Source organism: Marmota marmota, unplaced genomic scaffold (assembly GCF_001458135.2).
Source record: "Marmota marmota marmota unplaced genomic scaffold, marMar, whole genome shotgun sequence".
Classification (NCBI taxonomy): Eukaryota; Metazoa; Chordata; class Mammalia; order Rodentia; family Sciuridae; genus Marmota; species Marmota marmota.
Genome location: NW_025999905.1, coordinates 795540 through 808599, shown reverse-complemented (window position 1 = coordinate 808599; position 13060 = coordinate 795540). Strand labels below are relative to the sequence as shown.

Sequence of the window (13060 nt, the reverse complement as noted above, 5' to 3'; positions counted from 1 at the left end):
GAATGGGAGATTCCTATCCAAATGCACAAATGCAAGTTAATATCTTCAAATGGTAATCCAGGTTTCTATAGCAAATAATGTAACACTGATTTTTATTGTTATTTCTCTAGGAGAAAATGAAGGTCAGGGCTTAACAGTCATTTCAAAGAAATATATATTTGCTTTTGATGGTTGAATTATTCATTAAAATAGGTACAAGGAAAGTTTCTAGCCAGAAATATGATTTTATTTGATAAGAAAATTATCTTGGTGAAATTAGCATGTTAACATAGATTATTATATAAAAATATGGCTGTCATTGTAAAATAAGAAAAGGCAAAAATAATCCACTCAGAAATTTTTATTTTTCTAAGGTTCTTGTAGGGAAAATACGTTTAATATACCAGTGTCTGTAGAAGATAACTTTAGCACCATTGTGGCTTAGTGTTTATTGCTGTCTGTAATTGATCAGGTTCATTTTTTTAAAACCTGGAATTACATTTATTCTAATACAATATTGATTTTGCAACAGACTGATTTGTAATTGCTTGCATTTTTACAATAAGTCTGTACGTAGAAGAAAAATGGAAAATTGAAAAATTCATGAATACATGGAAATTAAACTACATACTCCTAAACAACCATTGGGTCAAAGAAGAAATCAAATGGAAATCAGAGAATGTCTCAAGACAGACAAAACAGAAACACAATATTTTAAAAGTTATGTGATGCAGCAAAAGCAGTTTTAGGGAATTTTATGGTGATTAATGCCTACATTAAAAAAGAAGAAAGATCTCAAACAGCCTAATATTACATATCAAGGAACTAGAAAAAGGAAACCAAACTACTAAGCCCAAAGCTGGCAGAAGGAAGGAAATAATAGAAAACTGAATTATTTATTTAGCACATTAAAAGAAGAATACACAATGACTAAGTAGGATTTATCCCTAGGATCCAAGGATGGTAACACATGCAACTCAATTATGACATTAACTGAACAAAGAATAAAAAATCACAGTTATCACAATAGATTCAGAAAAAGCATTTTGAAAAAATAAACACTCATTATGATATAAACTTTAAATAATTAGATATAGAAGGAATTTACCTCAACACAATGAAGGCCATATATGATAGGCCCACAGCTAACATTATACACAATTGTAAAAAAAAAAACAAACTTTTTTTAAAGATCGGAATAAGGCAAGAATGCTCAGTCTTGTCACATTTATTCAACATCATAATGGAAGTCCTCCCTAGAGCAGTTGGGCAAGAAGAAGAAATATAAGACATCTAAATTGGAAAGGAAGAAGTAAAGATATCTCTTTTTGACAATGATGTGATCTTGTATGTAGAAAACTTTAAAGACTCCATACACAAAAAATTTATAGAGCTAGTAAATGAACTGAGCAATCTTATAGGATACAAAATAAACATATAAAAATTAGTTATATTTCTATACACTAACAATGAACTATCCAAAGAGGAAAACAAGAAAACAATCCCATTTGCAAAAATGCCAAAAGTAATAAGGTAGGAATAAACCTTATGAAGGAAATAAAAGATCTGTACACTGAAAAACTAAAAATACCAATGAAAGAAATTAAGGCAGACACAAGAAAATGGAAAGATATTCCATGCTCATGGACTGGAAGAATTATTATTGTTAAAATGTCCATATTACCCAGCAGATTTATTCCATGGAATCCCTGTCAAAATCCCAGTGTCATTTTTTTTTAAAGAAGAAATAGAAAAACATCTTAAGATTCACAATTATCACAATAGATTCAGAAAAAAAACAGGACATCCTGAGTAGCCAAAACAATTTTGAGCAAAAAGAAAAAAACAAAACAAAACTGGAGGTACTACACTTTCTAATATCAAAATATATTATGTAGCTTCCCTAATAAAAACAGCATTATTTGCATATAAATAGGTAATAGACTGATGAAACAGAATACAGAGCCCATACATAAACCCATGCATATATAGTCAGCTAATTTTCCAGAGTACAAGAGAGAATAGTGTCTTCCAAGAATGATTCCAAGAAAATCATGTATCCACATGCAAAAGAAATTAGACCCTTATCCTATACCATAAGCAGAATCAACTCAAGATGTATTACAGTCTTAAATGTAAGATCTGACACTATAAAACTAGAACATAGAGAAAAATATACAATATTAGTCTGGGCAATGATTTTTTTTGGATTTGACCCAAAAGCTCAGGCAAGAAAACCAAAAATCAACCCCTGGAATTACATCAAACTAAGATGTTTCTACACAGCAAAAGAAATAATTAATGAAATTAAATGGCAACCTATGGAATATGAGAAAATATTTGTAAACCAGATATCTGAAAAAGCCTTAATTTCTAAAATATATGGAACTCTGTAAGTTAATAGCAAAAATACAAATAGCCCAATATAGAAATGGGCAAAGGAACTAAGTAAACATATTTTTCAAAGAAGACATACTCTAGGTGTTATGACACATGCCTGTAATCCCTGTGATTTGGGAGACTGAGGCAAGAGGATCACAAGTTTGAGGCCAGTTTTGGCAACCTAATGAGGCCCTTAGCAACTTAGGGAGACCATGTCTCAAAGTAAACAAACTAACAAACAAAAACAAGGTTGGGGATGCACCTCAGTGGTGAAGTGCCCCTGGTTTAAAAAAAAAAAAAAAGACATACAAATGGCTATTAGATATGTGAAAAGGAACTTAACACCATTAGTCATCAGGGAAATTCAAATCAAGACCATAATGAAATATCATTTCACACTTATTAGAATGGATATGACCAAAAAAATTTAAAAAGTAACAAATGTTCACAAGGATATGGAGAAAAAGAACCTTTATATGCAAATGAGGGAATGTAAATTGGTGCAGCTATTGTGGAAAACCAAATGTAGATTCCTCAAAAAATTAAAACTACCAAAGGATATAGAAGTTTCACTACTGGGTATATTCAATGGTATTAAAATCAGGATATAGAAGGGATATCTGCATTCCCATATTCATTGCAATATTACTCACAATAGCCAAGATATAGAAGTAACCTAAATGTTCATTGAGAGGTGAATGGATAAAGAAAATGTGGTATATACATACAATCGAATACTATTTAACTTTTATAAAGAAATCTTGCCATTTGTGACAACATGGATGAACATGAAGGGCATTATGATAATTAAGCCAGACATAGAAAGACAAATATTGTATGACATGATGAGTCTAAATAGTCTAACTTCTAGAAGCGTAGAGTGAAATGATGGTTTTCAGGGGCTGGGAAGAGGGGAATATAGGTAGATGGCAGTCAAAGGCTATAGTGTTTCAGTTACACAAGATGAGTAAGTCCTAGAGATCTGCTGTACAGCATCATGCCTAGGTAACAATACTGTATTGTATGCTTAAGAACTTGTTAAGGCAGATTTTACACTTAACTGTTCTTTCATACAAAAAGAAGAACAAATACAAAGAGTGAGTGAAAGCCTTTGGAGGAGATTTATAGGTTTATGGAATAGATTGTGGTGATGACTCCATGGGTGTATTACTCATCATACTGTGTATGTTGACAATATACAGCAAGTTATATGTCAATGAAGTGGGTTTTGTGTTGTTTTGTTTTTGTTTTCAAGGAGTGAGCAGAGTAATGGTGGCAGTTTGAGTCAATAGCTTTTTATTCCAGTTTGGAAGTGAAAGAAGAGAAATATTCCCACGATAAGAGAATTGATTTTGTTTTACTGGGTGAGATTTTAAAAAAATACACTACTTAGAGTGATAGACCTTTCAAGCACAGATTTTTTCCCCCCAGGATTCAATACATTGTTTGTTTTATCGGCACATTGACACTGAATGGCAATTGCATATCATTCTCCTAGTCTGCTCCCTGGAATACTAATCCCAAGTAATGTTTCATGTAAACCAGAAATGTGTGTCAAGATTTTCTTTGGTAAAGTACTGGAACATATGGAAAATTGTTCATACTGCATTTCCCTAATAGAAAGAGATTTAAATTTTATAGGAAATTTCTAAGAAACTTAAGCATTTATAGAACATTCCTGTATGTTTTAAGTGCATTCCATTTTATCCATTTCCCAAATGTATTTGATCAGAGAACAGAAGATTTTTTTCTCTTTTCTTTTGGTTCTGTGGATAGAACTCAGGACCTTGTATATGTCAAGCAAGCGTGCCACTGAGTTACAGCTCCAGCCCAATTATAGACTCTTTTATCTAATGTATATTAGGATCCCTTATGCTAATTTCTGAAGAATATTATTTTTAGAAAACACAATTTAAATACATATGCTTTCAAAATAGACAAATTGACCAAGGGAATTAAAAAGTGCAGAAATTGATCTATGCATTTGTGGTGAAATGATTTTTGACAAAGGTGCCAAAAATACATAATGAAAAAAGAACAGCCTCTTCAATACAGGATACTAGAACGACTAGATATGCACATGCGGAAGGATGAAATTGGACCCTTATCTCACACCATATACAAAAATCAACTCAAAATAGACTAAAAACTTATTAAACATAAGACCTGAAATTACTAGAAGACCATAGGGAAAACCATTTAACATTGGTCTGGACACTGGTTTTTCACATTTGACCCCAGAATCTCAGTCAACGAAGCCAAAAAAATAGACATCTGGAATTCTAACAAGTGAGAAAAATCACACAGTACAGGAAACAGCAGAATGAAGAGACAGCTTATAGAATGGAAGAAAAAATGTTTTAGACTGATAATGGATTAATATTCAAATATATAAGGAACCCAAACAACTCAATAGCAAAAACACAAATACCACAAACAAAAATATTGACAAAAGACCTGAATGGACATTTCTCAAAAGAAGATCAATAGGTATGTGAAAAAATGTCAAATATCAGCAATCATTAGGGAAATTTAATTTAAAAGCACAATGAGGTATCATTTCACATGTGTTCCAAAGACTATGATCAGAAAGATGAATGATAACAAGAATCAATGAAGATGTGGACAAAAGGAAACTCTTGTATACTATTGGTGGGAATGTAAATTAATATAGCCATTATAGAAAATAAAATGGAGTTTCCTCAGTAAACTGAAGATAGAACTACCACATGATCCAGCAATCCATATCTGGGCATCTACCCAAAGGATTTGAAATAAGTACATTGAAGAGATAACTGCTCCACCATATTTATTGTATCATTATTCATAGTAAAATTATGGAAGTAATTTAAGTATCAACTAGTGAACAGATAAAGAAACTGTGGGGTATACACACAATTGAATATATTCAGCCATGAAAAAGAGGAGAATTACATCATTTGCAACCACATGGATGAACCTGAAAGTCATTGTGTTAGGCGAAACAAGTCATGCACAGAAAGACAAATACAGCATGTTATCATTTATTTGTGGAATCTAAAATTGAAGTGGTAGAAAAGCAGATAGTAGAACGGTGGTTACCAGAGACTGGGAGATGTTGGTCAAAGGATACAATATTTCAGTTAGTCAGGATGAGTAAATGATAAGTATTTGGAGTGGTATGTTGATTAACTTGATTCAGTCATCCACATTGTACATATATATCTTAGCATCACTTTGTATACCACACTTAATATGCAATTATAATTTGTCATTATCCAATAACAAATTTAAAAGATAAGCATACATGCCTGGCTAATCTAGTAAATTTTTGTATTAAGTTACTTATGCTATGATTTAATTAATTTCATGTATTTTCTTTGAGTTCTAGTTGCAGCACTTTTGCACTGTTCAATTGACAACCACCCACAGTTGGTAGTCAGTTATGGTATGTCTCTGGGCTTAAAGCCCTTCCTGTAGCTGACTTGTTTGTTTCTGAGCAAAATATTCCAGTTATTTATTGAGCCTTATTTCATTCATTGAATATACCTTTGTTGAATATTTCCTGTGTTCTTGACAAGATGGATACAAAAGTAAATGAAAAAAATTCCTGAATTTCAGGACCTTTCATTTCAATAGAACTACAATAAATTAGTAGCAGCATAGGAGTTAAAATCCCTGATGGATTTATGTTATCAAGGTTGATCTTACCAAGGAGGAAGGGATGCTCAGAGAGTCAAAACAACTTCATAGTAATGCAGATATAAGTTTGAAGTTTAGATTCATCAGTTACCAGATGAATAACCTTGGAAAACAATTGACCCCTTGTAAGGTTTATGTGCAAAATTGGGTCCTGATTTAGGATTCAGCCATACTTTTTGGGCAATTTGTGTTAATTCTGTGAGTATCTTTGTGGTGAACACTGAAGAAAGTTCTGTAATTTGATGATGCAAGTAAGTATTTTTATTACCTCCTCTACTTACTTAAAAAATACAGTTGAGGAACTGAAATAAAGCCTAAAGCCATATATTTTGGTGATAGGTGAGATTTGAAAACAGGAGGTTGAGCATCTTGGATCCATCTTGATCCCAGGGCACTGCCTCTTTGGAATACATGTGCATGTTGAACAAGGCTTCATACCCTTCTGGAGGCTCTTTTAACTTTACCTTCTTGATGGAAATGATACTCTGATATCCTGATAGGTAAATGGGCTTTTTAAAATATGGCATTGAAGGCTCAGATATATTTACAGGATCATTTAAATTAATTATTTCTATAGATTTTATTCTTAGTTGTATATACTTTCAGAAAGAGAATAACATTTAAGAAGTTACTTAGTTTGGGAAGTCTATGCCTAGTATATTGTTGGTGAATGATACACAATATGCTTTCATTATTTAACAAGGCATTCTCAATAGGCCTAGTTGGTGAGTTTGAGTAGCAGATGGGAAGAGTGTTGAAGTTGAATCTTCTCAGTAACACAGTGGTGGTTAAAAAGCTGGCACAAGTGGAATCCTTAAGACATGAGATAAAAACTGTTGGGAACAGCTCAGAAGCAGGATTTATATTGATTGTGGTATTTTGTAGGAGCTGTAGTTGAGGAAACTTCTTTGAAAAAAGTGTTTTATAAGGAGATTAAAGAACTGAGTCCTTAAAACTGCAATTGAGGTCAGAGAGACTATCAGGATAGTTGAGGGTGACTGGCACTTTCTGAGGAAGAGGAAACATTCAACATAAGAACCAAAGTTTTGGGACAGAATTGAAGTTGAGAGAACTGACTTCATAGGTATTTGGATCTGTTCTCCTTGGTAACCTCATCAAGTATTCTGAATATTTTTTTCCCCTAACCTTCACTGTTTTCTTTTTTCTACATTCTTTGTGTTATCCTATGCACAATGAACTAGGGTTTGTCTCCTTTTGTATCAAGCATTGATATGAAGAAGCCACAATAAAATACATTTGTATTTTTAATTTTTTTTTCAAGTTTAAAACTACTTTAGCATGGATTATTAAAAGGAGAAAAGTTTTTGTATAGGCTCTGCTAGTTTAATGTAGATTATCTGTGATGTTCAACCCCCTGCCAGGGGTTGAATTCTTTGAAGCTTGTGACTGATCCATCCTCTGTATGAAGTGCAGTGGTAAATTTTTAGTTCTACCTGAGAGGGTTCTGAGGACCCACTGGAAAGGATGTCAGATGTGAGGCTCAGTTTTCAGAGAGGTAGAGGCAATACTTTTGCTAAAATATTCTTTTCAGAGAATGGCAAATTAGAAAATGTTAGCCAGAATTTGTTTTTTATTAATGTGCTCTTTTGTGTACCTCCTGTCTTACTTTCGTTTTGCAAAATGAGAGGTGAAAATTATTATTATTTTTTTTTTTGCTTCTCTAAGAACTGTACAACTAAGAACTTAGAAGTGACATTTTTGTGGCTTACAACGTTATCCCTAGTTCTTAGTGAAAAATCCCAGAACGTTATTGGTAGGATTCAGCTCTAACAATCCAGCTCTTTTAATTTAGTTGTGTCATTCTGAATTTACACAGTACTTTCTGCATGTCACTTAATGTGGCTCAGTGGTACTGTTGGAATAGAACTGATGTCTTTTGACCTCTGGGGCAGAGTGATTTTTTAGTGTTGTTATTTTTCACTTGAAATGAACACATTGGATTTCTCAGCTTAGTACAATCTTTGGGTTGCATGGTACCAGGAGAAGTCATGGAGAGTCTGCTACTAATATTTCAGAGAAGTTAAACAAAGTTGCTCAAGGTCACACAGATGAGAAAACTAAAAATCTGAATCAGGATGCTTTGGATCACATAAACTCAGAAGTCCTATTGGGTCATTCTGATAGAATTTGTGTATCACAGATTTATCTGTCTTAAATAAAATCATGCCTCAAACCCCATAATGTGTAAATTATAGGGAAGTACTACCATAGCTTCTTCATGCTCATTAATATTTACCCTTGTGGGAACATTGCAGTGTCTGCCACTATTAGAATTTCAACAGTGTTGCCTTCCATTATCTCTATCCAGCCTTAAATTGAGCATGGTAGATCCAGTCTTCCTTGCAACCCTGTATATTTTGACAAGAAAATATCCTCTTAAGATTAATAAAAAAAAAGGGGGCTGTGTGTGGCTCAGTGGTAGAGTGCTCGCCTGGCATGCATGAGGCACTGAGTTCGATCCTCAGCACCAGATAAATATAAAATAAAGATATTGTATCCACCTAAAACTAAAAAAATAAATATTAAAAAAAAGATTAAAAAAAACTTTTCAGTGAAAAGGAAGAAATATTCCCACAAGCCATGAAAAACTGGTTTGAAGTGAATTAGAGAACATCAGCAAGAAGTGGCCTGTTGTAATGTAGCATTTTGGCTTCCTCCTGTCTCAGTTTCATTTTGCAAAATAGGGGATAAAAATGTTTTTTCTCTGATTAAGAATTTCACAACTAAAAACTTAAAAATATAGCAGTAACGTATCATCCTCATAATGGGCACTGGGGAAGGAAGAAGAGCTGAGATTTGCTGGCCACAGTGTGCTGTTCAGCTTTTCTTAGATACAATTTCCTTCTTTCTTTTTGTTTTCTATGAGAAGAATCATGATAATAAACCCAACAACTACATAAAATATTAATTATCTGATAATCATAATTAATTGGCTACGTGAATGCTAGAAGTAAGATTTATTTTTGAGGCCTACAAAGTACACATTATATTTCTTCTTTGTATTGCCCTTAATGGTAGAGAGTAATAGTATAATTGTTGCAAGAGTACCTCTCCGTACAGTCAAAACAAAAAATGTCTATGGCTTTAATCTTATTCATCTTTTTAAATGAGTCTAATTAATTGAATAAAAATAGACACACTGGCTCTTCCTGATTTTGGAATTGATTTAACATTCCCCATAAATATACGTAATTATTTTGTACTTAGCTATTATCTTAGGTTGATAAATAAAATGGGTTTTACAATGACTTTAAGCTTAGAGAAATGTAAATTTGGTCTCTTTGGAGGGAGACCAGTCTAGTCCAGACTAACATAGAAGCTCTGTGAGAGTTGGGGCAATTTCTATCTCATTTACCAAAATATCCTTAGTTCCTAGTATTTGCCTAACAAATATTAGGTACTCAGGACATTTTTGCTGAATAAATTAAATATAGTGTGGTTCCCAGATATTTTCTTGTATAAAATTACATAGGTTCATTATATCATCAACATCTCATTAAACAAGTAAGTCAGAAGTCCTTTTATTTATATTATTTCAATTTGCTGTTTAGAAAACATTTTAATAATAAAAATTGAACAAAAATAGCAAAAATGAATGAATTATGAAAAAATGTAATTGATAACCATAACCTTTCAAAGCATGAAGTCTCTGGAGGAAGAAAAGCTAAATCTAAGAGGCCCTGTGATAAAAAGATTAAAAATAGTTGCTCTTTATTGTTAGACATAAATCATAGATGAAAATCAGCTTATGATTCAGTTCAGTAACTTATTTGGCTCATTTTTCTGGTCTATGTATGATCATAGCAATGCTCTGGATTTTCATATCACTCTTTACTTTCCACAGAGATAGTGGCTCCATTGTCTCTCACTATACCACCATAAGCAATCCTACCAGAGAGAAAGGAATAGGGATGTTCTCAATAAAATGCATGTGAATGGAGACACAGAGGATTAAGTGAATTGCCCAAGACATTGCCACTTGGTAATGGACAAATGCTTTTTTCTATATCTGATTCCTCACACCTGCATATTTGAACCTTTACAGATTCATAGTAGCAGAAATAGATAATGGGAGAAGAGGCATAAAACCAAGAACAAAAGAACAGTGAGTGCAGCCCGGGGCCTCCTGATTGCAGTTAGACTTCAAGGGGCTGAGTTTAAAAAATCTCTCTTCCATGAGATGCTTCAGTAAAGAATGTGAAATCCCAGTCTGAGCCCACTGCTAAGTAGTATGTGATCTTAAACCAAGAAGGTCTTTTTTTTAATTGTATCAAAACTTTGGGGTTTTCTTATCTTTATTTCAGTTAAGTTACTCTAGTATTCCAAGGTTTTTGAACAATAAAAACAGTATTTCAGATATGACTAATTGATTAAATTGACATGGTCAGTTCCCTCAACAGTTAACAGCTATAATATAATAGCTATCATCCTGCCTATTGAAAATGTCCTGAGTGGTACTCTAAAAATATTTGAATGAAGAATGTAGTCCCTGAGATAACAAATAATAATAAAGGATTCTTTTAATCCAATCAAAGACCAAATGCCAAGGTAGCAATGTTGAAACAAAATTACTGAGGCTGACATAGAAGATATCAGAAGAAGAAAATCTGACTATAGCTGGTGACTACCAAATGAGTCTGCAGTGCTGTTGATATAAACTCATGGAGTCGACTGTATTTTAACAAGAAGGTGTGGTTCTGAAGTTGGCTATGAGGATGAAAAAGAAAATATTGAGGAGAAGCAAATTATTAAAGTGTGAAAATCTTTAGACTTTTTAGTTCTCCTGTGTTATTAAAGGCCCTATGCCTAATCTTAACTTTGACCATATAATTGTTCTGAAGAAATACAATATCATCAATCCAGTAGCCAAGATCTTTTTGAAATGTATTTCCCAGGCCCCTGAACTCAATCCCTTGAAGTCCAAAGTGTATCTAGTAGGTATTAGTATTATATTACTAATAGTTGTATTTAATATTTATTGTGTCTCTATGAATGGTACACTGCCAGATGCTTTAAATGAAGTATTTTATTCTCAAAGTTCTTTGAGATAGTTATTATTATGGTCTTCCTTTCATAGGCAAAGTCATTAGATTTATGGAAGTTAGGAACTTCTAAAATATATCTCAAATGCATGTTTTAGGTACAGTGCATTAAAAATTCCATAATAAATATAAAACTGGGAAATTTTATTTATTCATTGCTTTATAATTTATTTGAACATTGCTTAAGAGTTAAGGACAGGAGATGAAAAATGACGTGAAGTACAATCATGAATTCAGTTGGACTTGTTCACCCTTTTTTTATTAGCTGGTTGCTCGAATTAAATTTTCTTTGGGGTAACACCTTTGGAATAAGAGAGACCAGGATTTGAATATTAACTTTACTGATTATTAACTGGCTACCTTTATAATCAGGTTATTTAAATATCCTGTGGCTTACTTTCCTCATCTGGTATATGGGCATAAAACCTTCTTCACAGGTCTCTTGTAAATACAGTTGATCCTAATTTTTCAAGGATCCTGAATTTGCAAATTTGACCATTTGCTGTGATTTATTCATGACCCTGAAGTCAGTACATGTAAAGTTTTTAGTCATTTACAGAGTTGTAAGATATTTCAGTTACCCATGAACAAGGTGAATGACTTCTTATTTGATCTCTCATACGATAAACAAATATCCCTTTGTGGTCCATTTAGTTGCCATGATTTTACCATTTTATGTATTTACTTAGGAGATTCTGCCACTTATAATAGCCCTCTAAGTATAGTGCTAAAGTGCTGAATAGTTATCCTAAGCAAAGAAGGCTGATATATGCCTTTTGGAGAAAATATTTTATAAGGCTTATATTTTATAAGCCTTTTGAGGTGTGAGTTGTAGGGCTATTGTCTGTTTGTTCAATGTTAATAAATCAGCAATATATATTAAATAAGATATTCTTGTTACTGGGGATTGAATCCAGGGATGCTTTCCCACTGAGCTATAGTCCCAACTGTTTTCATTTTTTAAATTTTAGACTGGGTCTTCCTGAGTTTCTGAGGCCTCAAACTTGTGAACCTCCTGCCTCAGCCTCCCTAGTTTGTTGTTGGGATTACAGGAGTGTGCCACCACATCTAGCTTACTAAAATATTTTTAAACAGAAATAAATGGAGCTCTTGTGACCAGAGGCTAATCCTGAATTTTTACTAGGAAAAGTGGCTCAGTATTTACTAATTTCATGTTCCCAGAGACTGTATAAATTTAGCAAGAATAACAATAGTTTACTGTTTGTAAAGTACCAAGTGCAACACTTTAGTATATTATAAAGACTCAGTATATTCACTTTCAACTTTTTCTTAGTTTTCCTTCTGACTCAACAGTACTTCTGAAAGAGTTTAGGATGTTCTTTTTAATAGGGCAATAAACACTCTGAAATAATATCACTGGTTTAAAAGACAAGATCCTCAAACACAATTTTTCTTCTTTTTAGCTTTTATGCTCCCTTATAACAACATATTATAAAATATTCTTATTAATTAATTAAAAGGGCAGTTTTGAACCCCAGGCTAAATTGTCTTCAAAGGTAACTTTATCAGTAAGTAAAATGTTCAGCTTTGTGGTGGACGATGCAGTCTCTTTTGCAACTATTCAACTTTGCCATTATATTATAAAAGGAGTCATAGACAATATGAAAATGAATAATATAGCTGTCTTATTAAGACTATAAAAACAGGCTAGATTTGGCTGTGGGCTATAGTTCAAAAATTTTTGACTTTGTTATATTGGCTCTTGTTTTGTGATATCATTTATCATAATAGGGAAATAGCATGTGATTCTGAGTTTGCTAGAAGTCCCATAAACCATTCAAAAAAGAAAAGAACAGTGTGTGGCACAGGTTCACCATGATCTTTTTGTGGTTATTTTCAGTTGCTTCAAGACAAGAAGTTTGTGACTGCATTTGCATGACAAGGTCCTCTTGTCTGGAAAAAAAGGAGGAGAAGGAAGAGGAGGAAGAGAAAGA

At 32.9% G+C, this 13060-nt stretch overlaps 1 protein-coding gene across 2 annotated transcripts in view; it reads left to right on the top strand.

Moving 5' to 3' along the window:
* Nucleotides 1-13060, top strand: part of Elapor2 (endosome-lysosome associated apoptosis and autophagy regulator family member 2) — a 163815-nt gene that overhangs the window by 87080 nt on the left and 63675 nt on the right. The gene's annotated exons all lie outside the window — the stretch shown is intronic.